This window comes from Rhinolophus sinicus, chromosome 12, assembly GCF_057876585.1.
Source record: "Rhinolophus sinicus isolate RSI-liver-muscle chromosome 12, RSI-T2T, whole genome shotgun sequence".
NCBI lineage: Eukaryota > Metazoa > Chordata > Mammalia > Chiroptera > Rhinolophidae > Rhinolophus > Rhinolophus sinicus.
This window is the reverse complement of record NC_142512.1, coordinates 45,943,246-45,967,677: the sequence shown is the minus strand read 5'-3', so window position 1 is coordinate 45,967,677 and position 24,432 is coordinate 45,943,246. Positions and strand designations below refer to the sequence as shown.

The following is a 24,432-nucleotide window of genomic DNA, read 5'->3' as shown; positions in this document are numbered from 1 at the left end:
GAGTCTGATGGCTGCTCACAACAGCCATGCTTATGGGCAGATACATCATCAGAGGGTCAACCAGCCCTGGGCAATGGGAGCACCCAGCCCTGGGCAGGAGATGCATCCAAGGGGAGCCTGGCGGCTGGTATGAGTAGAGGTACAGGCTAGATGGGGGTGTAGCCAGCATGGGGCACAGAGGGGCTTGACCGCAGCTGGCACTGCCCCTGGGGCTTAGAACAGAACCTGGCACTCCAGGAAGGTGGAGCGGAGCAAGGCTGGGGCCCAGAAGCAGAAGCTGTGGTTTAAGAGAGAGCCTTGCTTGCTTACAAGTGTTATGGAGGCCAGAGTTTAGTGCCTAGAACCAAGCAGAGTTTCCTCCTCCAGCCCCCACAGGCCTGTTACAGAACCTTTATCTGCCTCTTGGCACAGTGCTGTAATCCATGTTTGGGAGGCAGGCTAGAAGCCGAAAGCACAGATCTACAGTCAGACTGCCTGGTTTGAACCTTAGTTTCCCTTGGGTGAGTTATTCAACCTCAGTTACTTCGTCTGTAAAATGGGAATAATGACAGTACCTACCCTGTAGAGATGTTATGAAGATAAAATGCACCCAAAAGTGCTTGGTCCCATAAGTGTTACTGCTTTTTACATGTTTGTATTCCCTCACTAAACTCTGAACCCCTCTAGGCAAGTCCCTGTCTGCATGGGGCTTATATCCCACTGGTGGAGACAGACTTTAAATAAGCAAATACAGAAAAACAATATCATTTCAGATAGTATTAAGTGTAATCAAGTAAAATTAGATTAGGGTAATGCAATCAAGTGACCTAAGGTGTATGCAAGCATGCGTGCTATTTTAAATACGACGGACAGGGAAGGCTTTTCCAAGGGTTTGACATTTGAACAGTGGTCTGATCTAAGTGACCATCTGGAGGACACCATCCAGATGGAAGGAGCAGCACGTGCTGGAATGAGCTTGGTGTCTCTGAGCAAGTAGGTGAGTAAAGAAGCTGGGAGTACTGGGAGGAGAGCAGAAAGTGGTGAGGCAAGGGAGGGGGAAGGAAGGTTGGCAGGTGCGTAGGGCAGACTGGGCAGGGCTTTGGAGGCCCTGCCAGGAATTTGGGAGCCACTGAGAGTTATAAGCAGACGAGTGATGTAATTTATGTCTCTTTGCTGTGTGGAGAGTCAAGGTAAGAGGGGGAGCGGGGATGAAAGTTGAGGTATCCGGATTCTTGCACTTCTGGGCATGCTGAGAGAAAGGGGATTCGTTCTGATGGCCTCTTTGGGAAGGTGACTAATCAGTTACCAGTTTTAATGGTAGCTTTCTGTCATGGGTTGAATAGCATCCTCTCAAAATTTATGTCCACCTGGAACCTCTGAATGTGACCTTGTTTGGAAATAAAGTCTTTGCAGATGTAACTAGTTTGGGACCTAGAAATGAAACATGAAACCATGTTGGATTTAGGGGGGCCTAAATCCAATGAAGGGTGTCCTTTTAAGGAAGACACAGAGAAGGTGGCCATGTGAAGATGGAGGCAGAGACTAGAGTTACGTTGCCACAAGCCAAGCAAGGAATGCCTGGGACCACCAAGCTGGAAGTGGCAAGGAAAGAGTGTCCCGTAGAGCCTTCAGAGAGACGGTGGTCCTGCTGACCTTGATTTTGGACCTGTAGCCTTCAGCACTGTGAGAGAATAATTTTGTATTGGCTTTAAGCCACTTGGTTTGTGGTGTTCTGTTACAGCAGCCACAGGAAGCTAATATGTACACCTCCTAAAGGTCTCTGGTCTCAGAAGATTTGCACTGAGATGGGGGTGTGGTTTTATCAGGAACTCTGGTAGCTCTGTAGACATCCCTTAAAGTCAGGGAGGGTGGCCTTGGAATTGGAAGGAACAGTGGGAGCCCAAAGGAGGCCCTTGTTGAATGTTGGTTGAATGAATGAATGAATGAATGAATGAATAGGCCTGAGACTAGGCCTTTCCTGCCCAGGAATTCATTCAATAGCCCCAGCCGGGACAACTAGAGCTGACTGTCTTCAGGGTGGGGACCCCGCTAGCAGTGCCATCACCACCCCTTCTGGGTGTGCCTTCTAATCTGCTGCAGGCCAGGGAAACTAGATGAAGATCTCTGTTAGAAGATCTTTGGATGAAAAGGACAGAGTTCTAAGTGACTTTCTAATGCATAGATTAGAAATTTGTGAACTTTAGAATCTGGACTTTTCACATCAGTTTTCTGAGCTTAGCAGTAACTTTTCGTTCCTCCCTTTAAATGGTCTTTAGGTAGGTCAAGTTTGGGTCACTGGAGAAGTAATCCAGAAGCATAATCCTGTGCCTCAACAACAAAAAGCAGTCCCACTGCTGGGTTATTACTACTATTTTTTTTTTTTTTTTTAGAGTTGAAAATGCTCCAGGCCAATAAAATTTAATTTTGTTGTAATCCTGCCAGAGGTCCGCCCCCTCCGCTCCTATAAATTTCTCTCCGCCTGTCCTGCACAATGTGTACATAGACTGCGATCAAGCTTTTTTTTCTTAATTTAACTAATATACTGTACTCTCCTCCATAAAACACTGGTCCAAATGGCAATGCCCTGTTGTTGGGCATCGGTCTGTCCCAGGACACCTGGCCCTTTGTCTTGGTGATACAAAGATGCAATTTCCTGGTTGTGTCTGGACACATGGTAGGGGCTGAATGAATGCTTTTTCAATTGCAATCAGGGCTGAAGTGGCGATAGTTTGTTTATACTGTAAAGAAGCCTCTGATTGGCTTAGGAAATTCTCTAGGCATGTGTAACTGGACGATGCCAATTTCTATGTCAGTTTCTCCCCTGTGTCATTGATGAGCCTCCTAATGTTGATTTTTTTAAATCAAGCACTGTGTTTAGTTAATAAAGAATACAGACTAAGATTCAAAACAGCTGTGTTTGCTGTTGGCGTGGCTGTTACTCTCCTCGTTCATGTATGTCATAACAGTACCACATTTGTGGAAACAAAAGTTTAGAAACAAAAGGATGACTTTTCTCCTTTCAGTTATCAGTGACAACCTCGGCTCAGAGTATTTATTTAATTTTGTGTCTGGTAACAGGGCTCAGAGACAATTCTGTGATGCAAATGTGTGAAGATCTGATCATGATGGAAGCTTATTTCTTATAGAAGTAGATATATTCTCCAGTCTCAGGCAGGGGGCACGACATTACTCGCAGATGCTTCTTTTTTAAGTGTGCTTGAAGATAGTCATGGATTGTGAGAAGATAGTCTTCCCTTTTTCCAGTTTATCACCTTTTGCCACATTTCTTGCTTATAAGTATCCAAGCCAGTGATGAATAAAGAAAAAGGATAAAGGGGAAAAAAATGAACAACAACGAAAAGAAGCAAATAACCCAAATAAATAAAAACAAAAACCTCTTTTCCAGTAGGCAGTAAATTTGGATGCAAAACGTGTGAGGCAGGTAGGCAGGCAGGAGGAAGTGAAAAGTCTACCTGAAATGAGACTTTCTCTGTCGACATCATTCAGGTTATCACAGGTCCTCCAAAGCCTGGAGCAGAGCCAAGACTAGGGTGAAGTCAGTGAGACACACCCCTTGGGCGCAGAATTTAAGGGAGTGCCAAAACACCTCAATAATCACGATGAGTGATATTTTAATACCATATTTTTTTTAAAGCATAACTAATGCAAAATACTCCATGATGAAGAAACTATCAAAATGTTGAAGACAGGATGTGACCCTGCCTTGGAAACTCAATCTCATTCGCCTTCCTCTAACCAAAAGTAAGGTCCTTAAGAGCTCGGAAGGGAGTTTCTCATTCCTTTAAGCCTGGCTTTGCTCTGGGTTTGAAGTCTAACTCTATTAGGACCAGCTCTGTGGCTTCAGGCAAATAACTTAACCTCTCTGAGCTTCCTTGTATGAAGATAATGCTCTGTGTTGCAGGGCTTTGGGATGGTTTAAAAATTACCCTGTGGGCACATAGTAGACGCCCAATAAACAATGGCTTTAAATAATTCATAATTATTCACAGAGACCCAAGCAGGTACTTACTACCTATAAGCTGTTGAGTCTCTTACACGTCCGTCAGGGTTCACACATGCTTGTTTTCCCTTTAGAGGTCGTGTCAGAGTATAGCCCTGTGCCTGTGCTTTGAACACGCACACATCCGCCCAACTGCTATGTGACTGATTTCCTGTTTAGTCATAGTCATAGCTCCTTTGCCCGGGTCTGGCCACAGGCTGCAAGTTGTCACCGCTGCACCTCTCTGTCAGAGCCACTCAGCCTTCTAAAGCGGCCTAGAAGTTAGGTTCTGCAGCTGCTTTTGTTTTATTAAGATCTCCCTGTCATTGTGAGTCTCTCTGGAGTGCATTTCCACACCTGATGATTCATCTGGATGATGCCTCACCCTCGTTGTCACTTGTGCACAGTCCTGAGCTGGCTTCTGATGTGCTCTGCAGAGATGGGGCCATGTTCCTGTCACATAAGACTGAAGCTGACACAGGCAGAGTGGAAATCACGGGAGGAGAGGGAAGTGGGGATCTAGTTAATATTTGATGCAGAAAACTAAAGCAGCCCAGTTGTTCTCTTTCCTCATCTATAAAATGAGGCATAGGACCTACTTCACAAGGTTGTGGTAAAGATTAAATGCAAAACGGGTGGAAACAACAATTTTGCCAGCCTTTCTTCTAATCTGATAGCTGCAGAGACCATAAAGCTGAGCCCTCGCTTCGCTTATTCTCCTACCTAGGCCCGAGCATGCAAAATGATATGGGAAAATGACAGGAGAGTGGCAGGTAAGTAACTTATTCGTCTTTGGGGGTCTTACCCTGTGTGGGGACAGAGCCAGGAGTGAAGTTTCCAGGCTTTCGGCCTCACGTGGAAAGGTGCTGGCTCAGGTAGTAAATGGCCATCAACTGTGATTGGATGGCCATCGGCTGTGGCTAGTTGGTCATCAGCTGTAACCAGTGAGCCATTGGCCACTAATATAGCTCCTGTGGCTATGCTAGGAGCAAATGGGGGCTAGCAAGAAGATGGTGGCTGAGCTAGCAAACGCGGTTTGCAGTTAGCAGGGCGGATTGCAGCTAGCAAGTAGGGTTGGTTGTCAGAGAGAAATGGATGGCAGGTTGTGGATCGTGTGGCTCCTGCTTCCTGTGTCTCCAACCCAGCCGCCAGCGAGAATATAGTGGTGTGACTCCCCATCTATGGCTCCGTAGGTGTTCCTTTTTGTCCGCACCATGTCCTGTGTTCTTATGTGGGGAATGGGACCAGAGACCCCGCATGACACCCTGTATGACAGACCCTGCATAATATAATATAATATAATATAATATAATATAATATAATATAATATAATATAATATAATACCAGGCCTTATATTAATTTTTGCTCCAAAAGACTCTTTAGAGCTGATTGTCGGGCTAGGTCTTATTTTCGGGGAAACACGGTAGGCATTATTAATGGCTCATACGTTTTGAATTCATCAGTGCTCCTTGCTCTTCTTGGAGAGAGGCTGAAGTAGGAACTAGGCATTTCTGGCTATAGTGGAGAGTGTTTTGGATTTAAGCTCTTTTTTCCCCAGTTACTTCATAGGAACTTACTGAGCTGGGCGCAAAAATGATTAAAAAAAAAACAAAAAAAAAACGATCAGGAGAATGGGATTTTTGCCCCTGAAGCACTTAGTATGCACTTGTGTAGAATAACTTCCGCTTAACCTGAGCCTTAGGTCACATTCCTGCATCTCCACATTCTCTCATTTCTACCCTTGAAATGTCACTTGAATCTTGTGTCTGTCTCCTCTTTAACCCCCCTGGGCACTGGCTCCTGCTTTAGGGTCGTCCCTTCCCATTTACTGCCCGGTTGCTTGTGCAGAGCCCTGCTGGCTGTATTGGAGCCCGAGGCAAACAAAACAGTGTACCCCTATATATACTCATCAGAATAGCCCATGTTGTGAACCAAGTGGGAAAAGTTAATAAAAGCTCTACAATTAAAAAAAACAAACAAACACAAAACAACTATATATAAAGCCTCATGTTGTCCCATCTGTTCCCATATCATTGTCAACCCTCATAAATCCACCCAGTGGGGTGGGGGATGGGAGACAGGAGGTGGATTGGGGTTTCCAGTTACAAAATACAGCAGGATTGTAAAACAAACAGCAACAGCCTGTCTGTTTACAATTTGGATTTTTTTCATCGTTGATTTTTTTCACATTAATTTTGATTTTTCAAAAGTATTGCATTAAGGGCCGGCCCAGTGGCTCAGGCGGTTAGAGCTCCATGCTCCTAACTCCGAAGGCTGCCGGTTTGATTCCTACATGGGCCAGTGGGCTCTCAATCACAAGGCTGCTGGTTCAACTCCTCGACTCCCTCAAGGGATGGTGGGCTGTGCCCCCTGCAACTAGCAATGGCAACTGGACCTGGAGCTGAGCTGCGCCCTCCACAACTAAGACTGAAAGGACAACAACTTGAAGCTGAACAGCACCCTCCACAGCTAAGATTGAAAGGACAACAACTTGACTTGGGAAAAAAAAAGGCCTGGAAGTACACACTGTTCCCCAATAAAGTCCTGTTCCCCTTCCCCAATAAAATCTAAAAATAATAATAATGATAATAATAAAGTATTGCATTAACATTTGTCTGGATTGCTGAGTTTTTTTGGCGCCTCCTTATATATTTGAACCTTACTCTCTCACCCTAATCCTGGCTCTGGTCTGTTGCAAAAGCCCACTCCTGGCTGTCTTATACACGGCTGCCATTACCTTCCTAATAGACCAACAGTGATTATGTCACTTCTCTGTTGGCTCCCGATTACCTCAGAGGTCAAATCCAGCCCCCTCAGCTTGGCTGCAAGCCTCTTCACAGTCTGTTCCCCACTTACCTCACCAGGGCACTTTCAGGACCGCACCTTTGCCCATGCAATATCTTCTGCCTGAGTTGTGAGCCTGTCCCCAAACTCCATCCCCTAACATATCCCTGCTTAGCTCTTGAGTTCCATCTGGAATACCACCTCCTGGCTGGGCTGCTTTTTTGAGCTCCCCGAGCAGGCTTCATGGCTCTATTTTCCCCTAGAAAATTGTTTCCTTTTGATTCCTATCTTGGCTGTTGCACTCACTATTCCACTGTGATTTATCTGTTTACCTGTGTCCCCAGTTACACTGCCAGATCCTTGAGGAGGGCAACCGGACTTTTTATGTCAAATGAATAGTGAATACAATTGGATACAGTGAAAAAGGCAGTAACAGCAACAATGAAACAATTCATGGAAAACAATAGCTCTGCAGAGAGGATACTGGTCATCAAGTCAGAAGGTCTTGAGTTCAAATTCTGGTTTCTGTCATTAGCTAGCTTTTTAACACGAGTTATTTTCAGATTTTTTACTATGGAAACTCAAACGTAAGCAAAAGCAGACAGAACCCCATATGAACCCACATGTACCCACAGCTCATGGCCAGGCTGGTTGCTTGTAATGCCCTCCCCTCCGCCTCCATCCTTGGATTATTTTGAAGTCAACCCCAGAGAGCATATTAGTCCATATATAATTGTTTCAGTAAGAACATTAAACTTTTAATTGATTGTAAACGCAGTCTCAGCCACATGTAAAGAACAGCTGGTAGTGGGTTGGGGTCAGGGGGAAGCTCCTTGAAGCAAGTCCTGAAGGATGAATACGGATTTTGGCAAAGAAGGGAAACTGTAAATCACGTGTGCCACATGTGGTCAGCAGATTGTTTTAGCTGGAATAGGGGGCAGGGTGGGGCGAAGTGAATGGGAAGGAAAACCTAGGTGTGGAACAGAGAGGTGGCCAGCCCCTTGATGCTTTAGAGGCAGCTTTTGGAGGGGCGATCGGCTAGGGAATCTTTTCAGTTTTATGTAACGATGTGTTACTTTGAGGGGTTGCACTCACAATTGTGGCATGGGGGCTGGGGACAGTAATAATATTCAAGCTCTGTCTGTCAAAGCACTTTCCTTGTTAACTGATTTCTCCTTCAATAGTGAAAGAAATTGTGACAGGCACGTTTAAAGAAACTGGATCCTGTACCAACCACCAGGCTTTAGTGGGGGGAGAAAAGAGAACTCAAGTTTTCCAGGCTCAGCCCTATACTAAGTTGACCTAGCAACTGTGCATTTTATCCCACTGGGTTTAATCCTTATTATGAATAACAGAGCGAAGCTTTGTTATTCATGGGAGTGGATTTCTGCTGCTGGGAGAATTAGCTGCAATCTTATTCGGAAGGTGCCTTCTGATGCAATGAGTTCTTTTGAGCTGTTCATAAATAGAGCCCATTGTTTCGGCATTTGGAGAGTAAGGCTTAAGTTGCTCCAGAAGTTCCAATCAGACTCCAGGTATCTCTGACTGATTCCACGCCTCCCCCCCCACCCCACCCCACCCCGCAACACACACACCCTTAGGTCACAGGCAGTAACTAGTTTTCTCCATGTTGCTGTAGGATCTGCCTCTGGTGCCTCCTAAAAAGCACACCATGGCCTAGAGAAAGGAGAAATTCTTCCGGGTCCCCCTCCAAAAAGGAAAATATAAGTATGTGCAAGCTTAAACAGGATACCACACAGAAATAGAGCCTGTAGGAATATAGTAAAATAATTTTGTTTCTGATTAAGATTTTTTGTGAAACTTAAGCTCGGAGAAATAGAACAGTATAGAGTAAGCCTGTGAATTTATTGCTGCCCAGGAATCACTTAGGAGGACAAAATGTAATACTTGAGGATCTCTGAAGGGAGAGCTGATTATCTGTGCTCATCTCAGAGGTCCCACGCCCCAATTCCCCAGCACAAGAAGCCTTTCTGGGTCCCTGGAGCCGTGGGTGTGAATTTGCTTCGACTTGGAATCCACAGAGAGAAGCCCCCTTCTGCGGAGGAGTTTTTTTCCTGAAATTTTTACCTGGGATCCCAACTAACACATTACAGTTCTTTTAACAATATATTTTCTTGTGATGAGCCCTTTTAACATCTACACTCTTAAAAATTTTCAAATATGCAATAGAGTACGGTTAACTATAGTCACCATGCTGTAAGCTACATTACATCCTGCGGACTTATCGTATTGTTTTTCTGAAAGGGTTTATTGAAAACGCTTTGGGGGCTTAATCTGGGTGTTTTTCTTTTGGTCACCTCAGTCTGCGTATGTCCCTGAGTGTATGGCTGCCTGTGGTTGTTCCGCCCACAGTAAAGTGATTTTCTTATTGGAGACCAGATGCACTCAGATGTGGGGCAGCTTTCCTGACTTGGGGTACGGGCGCCAGGCTTCTCCAGCACTCTGAGAAGTTGCAGTCTGTAGGTGCTTCATGCGTGTTTTATTCGGGTGTCCACCTTCACTAATCTCACCCCCGTTTCTCCTCGCCACTGGGCCTGTCTAGAACCATCCGGACCATTCTCTCCTCTGGCTCTGCTTCCAGGCCCTCCCTGGGGATAAGATCTGGTGCAGAGTCCTTTCTCACCATCCACAGTCAAAATCACCATTAAGAGCGATTTACTGAACCGCAGAGGCGGTGGGCACATTGCTCTTCAGAGTATTTATTGCTCTGCTCCCTTTAGCGCTAACATTTTGATCTCTTTGCTCTTCCTCCTTGTCACCTGTGCCTTGTTACCAAGGCCATTAAAACCATTTGGTTGTACTTAATTTCACACTGACCTTCTGAGGGGTGTCCATGTTGACACAGCAGTCCCTTCCCTTGCATCGTCTCCTCTTCCATGTTTGGATTTGGAAAGGGTTGGTGTTTGGAAGAACTTAAAAGTGACCCAGAGAATTGTTTTTGATGCTGCTGATACAAACACCTTTTGAAGACTTAGATTGGGTATTGTCAATTTAATTTGGAGTCTGTCAGCGTCTTGCATTCTAATCACTCATTTTGAAGCCTTGCAGAGGACCCAGTATCATTTGTTAAACTGTCATTGGAATAAATGTAACACTTTTTTTTTAAACGGAAAAGAACTTTCTTTTGGGGGAAAAAAAAAAAGAAGGTAACAAGCACACCTCTGTATTTCCTTGTCAGTTATCAAAGGAAAAAAAGTATCTTTCTGTCTTTACCTTGGTAAGACATCTAACATTACTGGGAAGTTTTGCTCACCTGAGAACGTCAACATTATAATCTAGAAATCTCGGACAATTGAACCTCAACTACTTTCTCCGTTTGAGGGTGGTGAAAAGGGACAATAAAATGGTTGTGTCCAGCTACGTTACCAAAATAGTCAAATATGAAAACTAATTCATCTCCATTTAAAAGGGTAAACTTTGCTATAGGAACCCCAGTTGATGCTAAAAAGAAGGTGTTAGAAACATAAAATTTTTTCTCTGTTCCCATTTTGAATATTTTAATTACTTACTGTTTATCTTTCTGGCAGTGAGGGTTAGTATAGTAGTCAGTGATTACTAACAATTAAAATAACAAGTCATCTGCACCAACGCTTACACTCCCAGAAAACCAAATTAAAAATCACGCTTCATTTTTGCTTTCATGATGTAGAAGTAAATTTAGAATCAGTTTCATGATTCTTGTGGTATTTTCCAGATTAAGGACGGTAGACATTTGGACACTGAGCTGTGTGAATGCTAAGTGTGTTTTCTTCCCTTTGCTATCAATTAGATGCTTAAGCACTCAACTTATGAAGAAATAGCCACCTAAAAGTGGGCCAAGGCCACAGCCCCATATGCCCCTTCCTCAGGCAGAATACTGCATGGGAGACTGTTTAAAAAATTGTGTTGGGATGGCCGATGGCTGAGTTGGTTAGAGCTCAAGCTCTCAGTAACAAGGTTGCCAGTTCAATTCCCACCATGGGATGGCGCCCCCTACAGCTAAAGATTGAAAACGGCGACTGGACTTGTCGCTGAGCTGCGCCCTCCACAACTAGATTGAAGGACAACGACTGATGGGTCCTGGAAAAGCATGCTGTTCCCCAATATTTCCCAATAAAAAAATTTTAAAAAAAATTTGTGGTGTTAAACATACCGTTTTAACCTTTTTTTTAAAGTGTACAGTTCAATGACATTAAGTACATTCAAAATGTGCAACCATCACCACTATGCGTTTCCTGAATTTTTTTTCATCTTCCCAAACAAAACTCTGTACCCATAAATGCCAACCTCCCATTCTCTCCACCCCCACAAGCCCTGGCAGCCACCATTCTACTTTCTGTCTCTTTGAATTTGACTCCTCTGGGGACCTCCTGTAAGTGAAATCATACAGTATTTGTCCTTTTGTGTCTGGATTATTTCACTTATCCATAATGCTTTTTAGCTTCATCCATTTGTAGCTTGTGCCAGCGTTTCCTTCCTTTTAATATGGAATGACATTAAATATTTATATTCTGAATATTGTTCCAGAATAGTATTCCATTGTATGTATGTACCACGTTTTGTTTATCCATTCATCTATTGATAAATACAAGGGAGACTTTTAAATTTTTATTTTTGCTCTCAGACACACACACAAAGGTAACTGAGGAGGTATGTTAATTAGCTTGGCTGTAGTCATCATTTCATGATATGTATGTATACCAAATCGTCATGCTGCCCATCTTGTGTCCTGAGCTACATAATGGTGGTGTCACGAACAGCAGACCCACATATACAGTGGTGCTCCTGTGCATTATAATGAAGCTGAAAAATTCCTGTCAACTATTGATGTCATAGCTGCCGTGACGCCACACTATTTTTACATAGACTTAGTGTAGCCTCAGAGCACAGTGCTTATAAAGCCCACAGTAGTGTACAGTGATGTCCCAGCCTTCACAGTCACTCACCGCTCACCTACTCACTCACTCACCCAGAGCAACTTCCAGTCCTGCAAGCTCCACTCATGGTACTTGCCCGTACGGGTGTACCATTTCTGATCTTTTAGACTCTTGTTACTGTACCTTTTCTATGTCTTGATAGGTTTAGGTACAGAAATAGTTACCATTGCGTTACAGTTGGCTGCAGTGTTCAGTACCTGCTGTACGGGCTGGTAGCCTAGGATCCTCAGGCTGTACGGTGTAGGCTAGCTGTGGAGTGGGCTGTACCATCTGGATTTGGGTAGGTGCAGTCTCTGATGTTTGCACAACATTGAAATCACCTATCGATGCATTTCTCAGAATGTATCCGTGTCGTTAGGCGACCCATGACTGTACATACAGTTTTTGTGTAAAAAATAAAATGATATAAAAAAATTTTATTTTTACTATGTGCCACTTGGAGGTTTTTCCTACTTCTAATTTTCAGCTATTCCTTCATTTAGGAGTCATTTCTTGAGCCCCAATATGGTGCATGCCAGGTGCTGAGAATACAATGATGAATGAACTCTACTCTGCATGTAGGGGGCTTCTTGTCTGGTAGGGGAGACAGACAAAGAACTAAGGGACCCTGGCTCGGTGGGTTGTTACCCAAGCAGAAGGCAGAGGGGAAGGTGGGTGACTTACTTTTGGAGAAGGACGACATCCACTATAGGTGGGTGTGTGGGGAAGACCTGAAGAATGAAGGATTCTGGGTTATTTTCTAAGTTCTCTACCCAAAGGCTAAAAATAGATGTGAGCAGAATTAAAGGTTATGTACAGAAGGAGAATCAGTTATACTGCAGTTCCTCCACACCTAGCCATGGTTTCTTGTAAATTATTATCAAGTTTTATCATCAGAGACTCTTCCCCACCCTGCTAAAACAATAGAGCAAAACATTAACTTATTTGACCTTTAAATATATAGGCGTTTGTGTGTGATATGACCAACTTTTAAGCAATGTTACCATATGTTGTGCAATACTTAAATTTTCAAAATCTGTTCTGTACATTATCTTCCCATTTGTACATAACAGGATATAATTGTCCATGGCGGAAGAATAAAGTGTAGAATCTGGATCTCCTGGCATTTAGCCTACTGTCCTTTGTCTGCATTTCTTAGTACCCCGTATGTAATATTGCATAGTATGAAATTTTTTGGCCTCTCCACGTGTCAGCTATTTTGGAGCATTGGGAAAGTCCCAGAAGGCAGTTCTCCAGGGTACCGCTTTGCATAGTGTGTTATTGACAGGATGGTGGAACTGGTGTGCATTTAGGTGGTTGTGGGTGAGCTGAGGGCAAATGATGGAATCTGATCCTTCTACCCTTAACTTGAAAGAGTAGACAAATGCCCATTTTAGCAATTTGAGAGTTTCAAAGGCAGCTAAAACATGCACCTCACTTTGTAGATAACGAATTCTATAAAGTCTAAATTGCCTCGGTTACAGTCTGCTATTATGCTCTTCAATCTCTATATTTGTCCCCAGTTTGGTTATCATCTTTGTGATGTTTGTTTTGTAATCTCTAACTCTTTATAAAAATCTGTTAGCAGTTTGCTGGGAACAAACTGACAATCAGAACAGCAACAGAGGAAAAGCATTTTCTTCCTGTCTTTGCTGGCGTGACAAGGAAGGTGGACTCTTCTTAGCCTTTTTGATCTTGAGCCCTAACTTCCTGCTGTTTATGTGAGTCCACGAGAATCTTAACTCACTTCAGCAGTTTTAGTGACCGCTGTTTTGCTAAGGATGCCCCAAACCACAGCTTCAACTCCAGATTCTTTCCAATTTTGCAACTGTACATGGGATATTTGTACCTGAATGTCCTCCTGGCACCTCAAAATCAATCTGTCACCTCCTACCCCTGAACCTGCTTCTGTGGGCCTTGTCATTTTTAGTGACATCAATATCTTCTCAGCCACTGAGACCAAAAGCTGTCTTCCTCTCTCCCCCCACCTCCTTAGAAACTATGGGTTGGTTCTATCTTCCAAATATTATATCTCTTTGATCTGACTTCTACCCACTGTCCCCATAGCCCTGCTTTCATTTATACTTTTACCTGGACATCGCCTCTTGCTTTTTTCCCTTGTCACTAAGTCATCTTCTTTTCATACTGCCTCCAGAGTTAGCTTTCTAAACTCAAATTTGATAGCCATTCACCTTTTTACAATTTTTTTAATGACATTTATGAGCTAAAGTACCAACTTCTTGGCAAGGCCCTCCTGTTTTCTCATTTATCCCCCCTGTCTAAATGCATCCTATGCCCAGTATCCCATATTTCTTCTCCTTCCCCAAATGGTACCCGGGATTTCATGCCTTTGCACACTGTTAAATCACTGCCTCAACTAAATGTTCATTTTTCACAATAGTATCTCAAAATTTCTCTTTTTGCAAGCCCTCCCTACCCTTTCCTCCGCCTCAGACAGTTAGCTCCTATAGTTTTGTTCTGAACAGCTTTATTGAGGTATAATTTGCATATCATAAATTCATCCACTCTAAGTGTCCCGATGAGTTTTAGTAAATCCATACATTTGTGTAACCATCACCACAATCCAGTTTGAGAAGTTAACATCAACCCCAAAAGGTCCCCCATGCTTGTTGGCAGTGAGTTCTCCCACCCCAATGCTAGGCAACTACTGATCAGCTTTCTGTCTCCATAGTTTTGTCTTTTCTAGAAATTGCATATGAAATCGTGCAATATGCACCCTTTCGAGACTGGCTTCTTTCCCTCAGCATCCTGTTGTTGAGTTTCATCCATGTTGTTCAGTGTATCAGTAGTTCATTTTTATTGCCAAGTAATATTCCATTGTGTGGCTGTACCACATTTTGTTCTGCCACTTAATGAGTATTGAGATTGTTTCCAATTTGGGGCTATTCTGAAAATACGGCTGTGGTCATTTGTGTACATGTCTTGGTGTGGATGTTTGTTTCCATTCTTCTTGGGTAGATACTTAGGTATAGAATGTCTGGGTCATATGTTAAGTATATGTTTAACTTTTGAAGAAACGATCAGACTGTTTTCCAAAGTGGAGGTTGCGTTTTTCATTCTATATTCTGAGCAGCAATATACAGGGTTTCGGTTTCCCCACATCCTTGCCAATACTTGGTATATTATATGTCCTTATAGCTGTTCTAAAGAGAGTGTGTGTGGTGGTTATCTAATTGTGGTTTTAATTTGTGTTTCCTGTAGTCTTTTAAAACTGCTTTCTATTACAGAATGTGTTTTGTTGTATTGATAACACATCTTCTGATCTGTGAGCTGTTCTAGGGCCAATCTATCTACCACAGCGCCATTGCTTAGGGTACGTGGTCAATACTTAGAGTTTGAATGAACAAACTGATACTTAGTATGAGTGGCCAACTCGCAGTTATTTTTGGTAATAGAAAACACTGATAAATTAACTTCAGAGATGATACAAAAGTCAAACCTCTTCCTTGAACAATTTTTGCCAAAGTTTCTAAGAAGCTAGAAAATGACTGAACTAAGTTTTACTTTCTTTTCTTTGCTCACCCCTTGGTGATAGGTAATGGGTTAAAAAAAAAAAAATGCAGACATGGCAAGAGAAAGAGGAAAGAAACTCAATCTCTAAATGACTCAGAGCTTATGGAATACCTTGGGAGAGAGAATCATTTGGGTTACTGGTTACTCCAGGATTCTAGGTGTGGGAGATTTCATTACTATTGCGACTACCTGTCGCTTCTTCCTGCTTGCTTTTCTCTGTCAATTCTGCAGACATTTCCTGTAAAGGGTCAGAGAGTAAATATTTTAGGCTTTGTGGGCCAAGAAACAATATCAAGAACATTATGCAGATGCTCATTTAATGAGAGACAAAACAAATTTTCCTGAATTTTTATTGATGAAATTCAAAACATGTTAATAATTGGGTATAATATTCTGTACTACAGGTCTGCTAATGAGAAGAGTGGAATTCTTTTAGGGAGAATAATATTTCGCTTCATTGGAATGTAAAGTTAGTGTTTCCGATCATCCATAGTAGAGACGGGGCCTCATTCTCCAAAAAAGCTCCCCAAAACACTGTGGTCTTCCATCATGAGAATTCACCAGAATGTGCTGGCTGCACATAGTGTTGGAAAACTTTTCACAGAGGGGAAGCAGGTTAAGAACTTAAGCCCCTGGGGCAAGACTTCTTGGGTTTGAGTTCCAGCAGAAGGACTCAGTAATTAAGATCTTTGATTACTTACCTACCTATTTAGAAGCTTCTCTTTCCTCATGTATAAAATGAGTAATAGTACCTACTTCACAGGGTTGTTGTCACGATTAAATACAAAGATTTAGAATGACATATTGTAAATATTCTCCTTCTTTGATATTTTTTCCCAACCGTTTACAATGTAAAACCATTCTTAACTCACAGACTACAAAAATGGGGAGCAGAATGGATTTGGCCTGCAGGAGGTAGTTTGTAGACCCTGGCATTAGCGCATAAACTAGAATTATTGCCACTTAGTTTAGAAATAATGATTGCTTTTTTCCTAATTGCAAAACACCATATGCTCACTGCAGAAAACTTGGAAAAACACAGAAAAGTACAATAAAACAGAAGTCATTCAGAATCTCCACTATCCAGAGATGCTTCATCAGTCGCATGTTACGTTATATCCTCTAGCCCATTGTCTGTGTACATATAGACACATGTATTTTAATAAAAATAAGCTCATTCTAGGCATACCGCTTTGTGTCTTTTTCACTTGTTAGTGTATAATACTTATCATTAATATTCATCTATAACCTGAATTTTAATGACTGCACACTATTGTTATACAGATGCATTAAACTTTACTAAAGCAGGGGCAGCTGGTTAGCTCAGTTTGTTAGAGCACGGTGCTCTTAACAACAAGGTTTCCCCACTCGATCCCCACATGGGCCAGTGAGCTGCGTCCTCCACAATTAGATTAAAACAACTCCTTGACTTGGAGCTGATGGGTCCTGGAAAAACACACTTAAAAAAATAAATTAAAAAAGTTTTTAAAAAAAATTACTAAAGCAGCTCCCCACAACATTAAAGTTGTTTTGAATTTTTCACTATTAGATAGAACTTGGCTATAAACTAGTACATACATGTTTGTACACATCTCTGATGAATTCCTTGGGATACATTATAAAAACTTAATCACTGGATTAAAAGGTACTTACATCCTTAAAGTTTTGGTGTATCTTGCAAAATTGTCCTCTAGGAAAGTTGTATAGTTTATACGCTCTCAAGCGGTATATGAGAACATCATTATTTACTGCGGTTTTATATTTTTACTTGGTTCTTGTATACATATTTATATTCTCTTTTTCAAGTTGTAAATTTATTTTCCAAAGTTCCTGGAACTTTAATCATCTTGTTTGTTTTGTTTGCTGTTTTCTGCTCATGCTATATTGAAATGTTTAATTTTCTTATAAGCTGATTTTAGTGAGGAATTTTTTTTTCTTTTTCCTGTGGGAATCTCAGGTGGTCTGGTAGCAGGGCCCCTCCAGAACAATCAGCATTGCTTCTTGTAGACATCCCAGGAGTGTCACACCTTAGGGCCAGCATTTCTGTTAATTTCTTAGTTTGGAACTTCCTGGGTCACTCTGCTCAAGGCTCCGGTCTGGGCCATCCATTTTTCGGGGAACAGTTTTGTTTTTTTCACTCAGAGGACACACAAAATTGTCCTGTTGGACCTCTTTTCCAGGGGATGAATTTTTCTCTCCTAGCCTTCCTTTTCACTGAGGAAGCAGTCCTTTGACGATCCTGCCTTTTCTCAAGGATTTTATTTTCAACTCTGTTCCTCATGGCCGCTCAAGGTTTCACCTCCTTTGTCCACTTGGGTTTTAAAATCCAAGTCTGTAAATGATCAGAGTAGTCTCAGAATCAGCTCACACACTTTTACTTGGCTTTTCCCTTTCTTTCTCAGCTTATGTTTTACCCAGCATTCCCAGGTGTTTGTAGTGGGAGGTCTTTTTTCACATTTCTTAGTCTGTTGCCATATTGCTGAACCAGAGGTCCCATTTACCATAATGAATCCTCCACTTCAAAGCTTCGCAGGGCACCAGTTTATAAGCAGTGTCATTAGTGAAGCCCATAAATTCACCCATTATTAGAAAAGCCACGTGTTTCAGATCTTGTTGAGAGTGTAGATATGTAGTACATCCTGAGAGGTTTGGAAAGAAAGCTACCTTTATCTTCCAACCCATGGTAACGTCATTGGTATATCCAGGAAGCACCATGAAATTCTGATGCTTAGAAAACAAATGCCATTGCATTATTATTGTTAGTACTATTATTATTCCTTTTACTGCGTAGGCCTAGTAACAGAGCTCTCCTGTTTTCATCCCTTCTTTCTCCCAGTTTTCCCACCATCCTTCTCAATTTGTCCTTTGTCAACAGAGCAGAAAAGAGAAGTTAAAGTGATATATGGGTATAATCCACCGTGCACTGCTAAAAAGGTAAACTTAAATGAAGTGATTTATTACCTCTGGCAGGTATTCTACACCCAGAATTGTCTATCAAAGCGAGTGTTCATTGATTTTCCATACCTTCCCTGTCAGCCTCTGGATTGCCATTGTTTGTCACAGGTGGATAAACAGTTTAAGACGGCAGGGTGTTCTCCCAGCCCAGGCCCTCTGCTTCAGAGGTTAGCCTTTATGTGTGTTCAGTGCTCAGAACTCTTGCCTTCTCCTGCCTTCAACTGTGTGTATAAGAAGAGCCAATTCCACTGGTCGTCCAAATTATTCAAATTGGAAGTAAAACATTTTATACTCCCATTTTGAAAATACTTGCATCAAATAGACAATAGGTCCCAACAGAACAGTACAGGATAATATATAGCTGTAGGGCCAGGGCTGGAGGAGGTCTGGTCTGTGTTAGATGAAAGATACTGAACATCCTGTGGGAATTAATGAAATAGGGAATGTCCTTTCTTTTCAGAGGCCACACGCATATCACACAGGACATGTCTTTCCTGTTTTTCTCCAGACCCATCTCATCGTGTTGGAGAGTGACGAAGCAAAATCTTTCTAACAACCAGGGCGCAGCCTTGGGAGTCAGATTTAGTGTCATGAAGTCTCTTTAGGTGTTGAAGAGGTTGTCTTAAAAATCTTAGAATTTTGAACTGGCATGGACTTAAGGTCATGTACTCCAGTGTCCTAGATTTGTAGATGAGGAAACAAGCCTGCAAGTATTCGGTGACTCGTTCATCATCAGAAATGGTACACAATGACCAGTACAGCCAGGGTCTCTGGACTCCTGCCCATCACCGTTCCCAGGACGGCTCCCCTGCCACTTTCTTCCTGTGTTGTGTTCCATTCACTTTCACAAAATACCTCTTGAATTGAAAGATGATGTGTGGTTGGTGGTTCTCATCTTTGAAGTTCATTTGCTTGGTTCTTTGATCAGGACAAGGGTTCTGTTACTATGTGTTGGGAGGGGTGAGCTGAGCTACAATTTTCTTTTTCCTGTTTTCTGTTGGCGTGCGTCAGGTGTAGTTATCTGCACAAGAAGACCACATACTGGGCATTTTCCAAATACACATTGTGCTGGAAATAAAAGATTGCTTTTATGCAGTTGGGATGGAGCCAAGGAGATTATTTACATGATGTAATGATTTTCCTAAGTGGCAAATTTCAGAGGAAAAAAAAGACTTGTTTGATTACTTAATAATTATAGAGAAATATGTAGGTAGTGTTTATAACACACATGCATATAGATGGTAATATACTGATACTCAGCATTTGTATGTTTTAAAATCATAAGCCTCCTGTAGTAATTCAGACTAATAAATACCTTCACATAGCAAATAAAAGTTTATATTATATGTAATCGCTAAAGAGGGGCGAATATTGAAAGTATTTCTTTTTACGTCTGGTTGGCAGGTCGGGAGAATTGAAAGCTTGATTTGAGTAAGGGTGTATATAAGTATATATACGTATATATTATACACATATTTATAATACTGATTAATCACTTTCTTAAATGAATTTGTGGCATATATTTCCATGATATTTATTTGTGGCAACCTGGATTCAGCTTTCCCTGCGCCTAAGGTACCGGTTCCTACGAGTTAAGCAGGGCGTCGTTCACATAGCGCATTGTGGGTCTGGGGCAGCAAAACCAGCTTCCGTAGGTCTTTGACTTAGAATCAGGGAGCTTCAGAGGTATCAGGATAAACTCCCTGAATGTGTCGGTGGTGGTAAAATGAAAAGATAATTTAAGTGTTCACATAAGCAGAGAAAAAACCGTATAGGCTCATTGTGTGCCCTGCGTTCCTCGGTGGCCTGATTATTCATCTGGCTGAGATGTAAGATCTTTTGAGCTTCTAACATAATAGTTATTCATAAAGGCATTTAGGCTGATGGCTTTCTCAGAACGTCCTGCTGTTCAGGATGGACTTCATCTATATTTCAATGAATTTCTAAATGGGGGGGAAAAAGAACATTTTTCCTTTGATTAATTCATTGGTGTTTTTAGTCCCCCAAGGACTCGTATGCTGGTGAACTCCAAACGGCAGTCAGTAAAGGCAGATTGGTAAATTGGAACTGGGACCCATAGAAATCTTTGATCACTGTCCTACATGCCACATCTGAGGTACAGCGGGCCAGGTGAAGATTCATGAAAACTAATTTAAAAAGCTGATTTAAAATTGCATCCAAGTAGCACAGGGTTGTGAGTTGTATAAAGTTCTTGGGCTGTTTTAGACAAATCTTACAACTCTCTGGGCTTTAAGCTACTTTGCTCACGAATCAAATACTACTAGTTAGATCACAGAGGCAGGCTTTGCATTCTTGGGCTATTCACTGGGAGTTTACCCTCGTGAACTATGATTTTATGTTATTGGATGTACATTTGTCTTAGAGTGGCCCCCTGAGGCCGACCCTGAGATGATGATTTGGGGAGGTCGGTGATCCTAGGAAGCCCCAAGGGGAGCATAGAGAAGTGAAAAGGGGGACGGAGAAGGTCATAGAGTGTGTATAAAGAAAAGTGTTTCCTACTGATCCAGTGTCAAGAAAACAGCCTAGCAAACAATCTAGTTTTATAAGAAGAAAAGTAGTTTCTTCCTATTAACAGGGCTTTGACCCTACTTTTTACAAAATAATAACCAAGCGTTCTTGCGCTGAGGACCATCTTCTTTCTTCTTGAGCCTACTTCTGTTACCATGTTAGCTGAAGAGGGCTCGGAGGCATCCAGAAGACTTTTCTTTCCTGACATTAAATTTCTTTCCAGATACAAGATTGGGGGAAGAAGGTGTGGGCTAGTGAGCGTTTCAGTTGTACCTTTTTCATCTTTACTCTGACCCAGAGTGACTGGAATGTTAATTTAATGGATGTCGTCATGTCACGGAGGCTTTTGAAGTGGCTGAGTCAGTGCTTGAACGGCTGCTGCAAATTCTGAATTTTGGAACCACGTATTGTTCTCTTGCGATACCAACATGTCACTTTAAGGAATCTCATGAGGGTGACTTTGCCTGTGCCCCAAAACAAATTTGCTTTACGAGCTGTTGTCGCTCAGGGTAAACACTAAGCTCGGTACTTGGCGGAAAACTCAAAATCGTAAAAAAGCAAAGCCACCTGCCAGCCACCCCCGGGTGTGTGTCACGTTTGGGTATCAAGTCAAAATATCTTCATGACCTAAGAATAAAACCCCTAAAGGGGCCAGCGTGATATTCTAGAAAGCTGTCCCCAGGATATGGGGAGTAATTAAATCCTGCTCACATTCAAGGGGAGGGCAATTAAGCTCTCCCTCCTAGAGGGAAGATATCAAAGACAGGTTGTTTAGGTGTGCTGAACCAGCCCAGGAATTAATAAAAACTTTTGGAGAGATGCTTTCAGGCTATGCAAGCATCCTTTGTCTCTTTTAAAAAACATTCAACATTCACCAGTGGACCTTGCCTGCAGCTGTTTTTACTGGAACCTTCTGCTGGTGGTTTTCTCTCCTTCCTTCTAAGTTTATTACTTAGACTTCTTCTGTAAAGAACGTTTGTCCCTTCTCCATTTATTTATTCACCCAATTATTTGTTTTATGTCAGCATAGTCTCACAGATATTATTTTATTCTCTGGGTGAGCGATGTTTTTAAAATAGGAAAACAGCAGAGGGATCCGGCAGAGGGAGGTGACGAGGAAGCGTATATAGTAGATGGAGCAAAGCTCCTGAGAATGAGATCCAGAAGGGGAGGCTTTGGCAAAAAGGAGGGACGCTCTGTTCTCGAAAACAGGGACGAAGAAAGTTGGGAGGGCCCATTTTGACGTCAGGAGGGAGTGCCCATTAATTAGCTTTTGTCTTCTCTGTCAAGATGTTTTTTTTGTGACGACAGAAGCAAATTGACTTTTGGAATTAAAATTTTCTTGGCCAAAATTCCTGACCTCTACAGAAGGGTTTCTCAACCTCGGCGCTATTGACATTTGGACTGGATGAGGCTTTGTTCTGGGGGCTGTGCTGCGCATTGTAGGATGTTTAGCAGCATCCCTGGCCTCTACCCACTAGATGCCAGTAGGAAATGTCTTCATGCAGTGCCACCAAGGTCCCCTGGGGAGCTAAGTTCCCTGGCTGAGAACCACTGATCTAAAATAATATACACAATTCTGGCAGTCCACAGGATTTCTGACCATGACCTTTGAAAGACTAAGACCATGGAATTCACCTAAGTTCCTGCAGAAAGAACTAAGCTGCCCAGTCTGTACACTCAATGTGGCCACATTTGATGAGAGAGGGCCTTGTTTCCTTGGGAATAGCTGATGGTGTTCTGAGCGCACAAGCTAGACTAATCGGGAGGAAATGGAGTTCTGGTTCTCAAAGGGTCTTTGGTTCTGAAAAGCGTTGCTGTGGTTATAGCTTTGCCTCGTGGCAGAGGGTTGTTTTGCTTTCTCTGTGGTTTCTGCGTGGGCTGTGAGAAGCACTTTTGTTGTCAGTTGGGGACCCAGAAGCTCTTCTCACAGGTTAGTTTCCAAAAGCCCAGTTGTTCTCAATCCAGCATGACACTCACCTAGCTGGGTACACACTGGTTTCCGGTAAGGTTGTTTCCTAAGAGAGCCGGAGATTTTGGGGACTCTTATGCCTGCCTCTACATCTCTCTCTCATTTCATTATCCAAAGACGCGTGCATTTTGACCGAACTTTTTTCACCTTCAATAAGTTTTAACAAGACACTGCCTTTCAAACATAGCAAACATGACAGAGGTTAAGGAACAAGGCAGAGGCTGAGTCTGAACCAACCTTGCACGACCGCTGATGCCATCTGTTGGCAGCTGGCAGAACTGATGTCCTTTGGAGCTTTGTTTATTGCACAGAAAGTTGAAGGTTGGCAGCAGAGGACCTTCCTTGCACCTGGGAGCTTGGGATTGACAGGATAGGGGAGGAGTGAAAGGGAAGGGATCATGGATTCGCTTCAAAGATCCTGCATCAGCGTTTAGTTGGTGCCAGGAATCCATATTTGAAATCATTTCAGGAGGTTTTTCAAGGTACCACCCCGTATGCCTTTGGGACCTAAAGTCCATTTATGAGTCAGTTATCATTTGAGAAAGTTAGAGTTCCATTGCATTGGGCGTTGGGGATTTTTGCAGGACAGTAGGGAAGTCACTTAACTCAAAAGCAATGTCTTCACTAGAGTTAGCATGCGGCCATACTTGCGGCATTTCTTTAGTCAGGGACACTATTAACTCCTCACTTATTCAAGAAACAGAGCCACTGTCATGTCAAATAACTATTTTATCTTCTTTCCAAGTGCTTTCAAATTTGTTCCTATGCCAATCCATTTTGGCCAGCATATCCCCTTTTCTGCTACAAAATGAAGATTCTCAGAGATGAATTTCCAGGGTCCACGTAACTAGTTGATATTGAGAGAGCCAGAATTAGTCGAGCCAGTGGGTTTTCACCCCTGACTGCACATAAGAATCAGCTGGGAAACTAAAAAAAAATCCCAGTGGTGGGCCTCACTGCCATATACACTGATTTTTTTTCAGTTTCAGGTGTACAAAATAACCTAGTGATTAGACATTTACACCCCTCACAGAGATAACCCCACCAAGTCTACCACCCATCTGACACCATACATAGCTGTTACAGTACCATTGACTATATTCCCTGTGCTGTACTTTATATCCCGTGACTACATATATTTTTAAATTATAGTCGCCATTCAGTATTATTTTATATTAGTTTCAGGTGCACAGTATAGTGGTTAGGCATTTATATAATTTATGAAGTGATCTCCCTGGTAAGTCTAGTACCCATCTGACACTATACATAGTTTTTACAATGTTATTGACTACATTCCCCATACTGTACTTTACTTCCCTGTGACCACATACACTGATTTACTTGAGCAGGGGGAGGGTTGGATCATGGGTGTCCCTTTCAGAACTACAGTGATCCAATGTGCTGTCTGGCTTGAAGTGCTGCTCCTCAAAGTGTGAGCTATGGGCCAGCACTTAGCATCGTTTGGAAGCTTGTTAGAAATGCAGAATCTCAGGCCCCATCCCAGACCTCTGAAGCAGAATCTGCATTGTAATACGATTCCCAGGTGATTCCTGTGCACCGGGAAGTTTGGTAAAACTGGGTGTTGCCTCTGAGTCAAGGTTTACTGAGCGGCCTGCCTATCCTTATCTCTATTGAGATGCCCGTTTTTGTTTTATTTGTACCATTCAGACAGCATTCAAAGTTTGGGTGGCCTCCATCCGGGGCCCTGGCTTCCGCTGCCCTGTGGGTTTCCCGTGCCTCCTAGAAGCCACAGGAGAACCCA

At 42.5% G+C, this 24,432-nt stretch overlaps 1 protein-coding gene across 1 annotated transcript in view; it reads left to right on the top strand.

Annotated features, from left to right (window-relative positions):
* PITPNC1 (phosphatidylinositol transfer protein cytoplasmic 1) overlaps positions 1 to 24,432 on the top strand; it is a 215,043-nt gene that overhangs the window by 36,544 nt on the left and 154,067 nt on the right. The window lies entirely within an intron of this gene.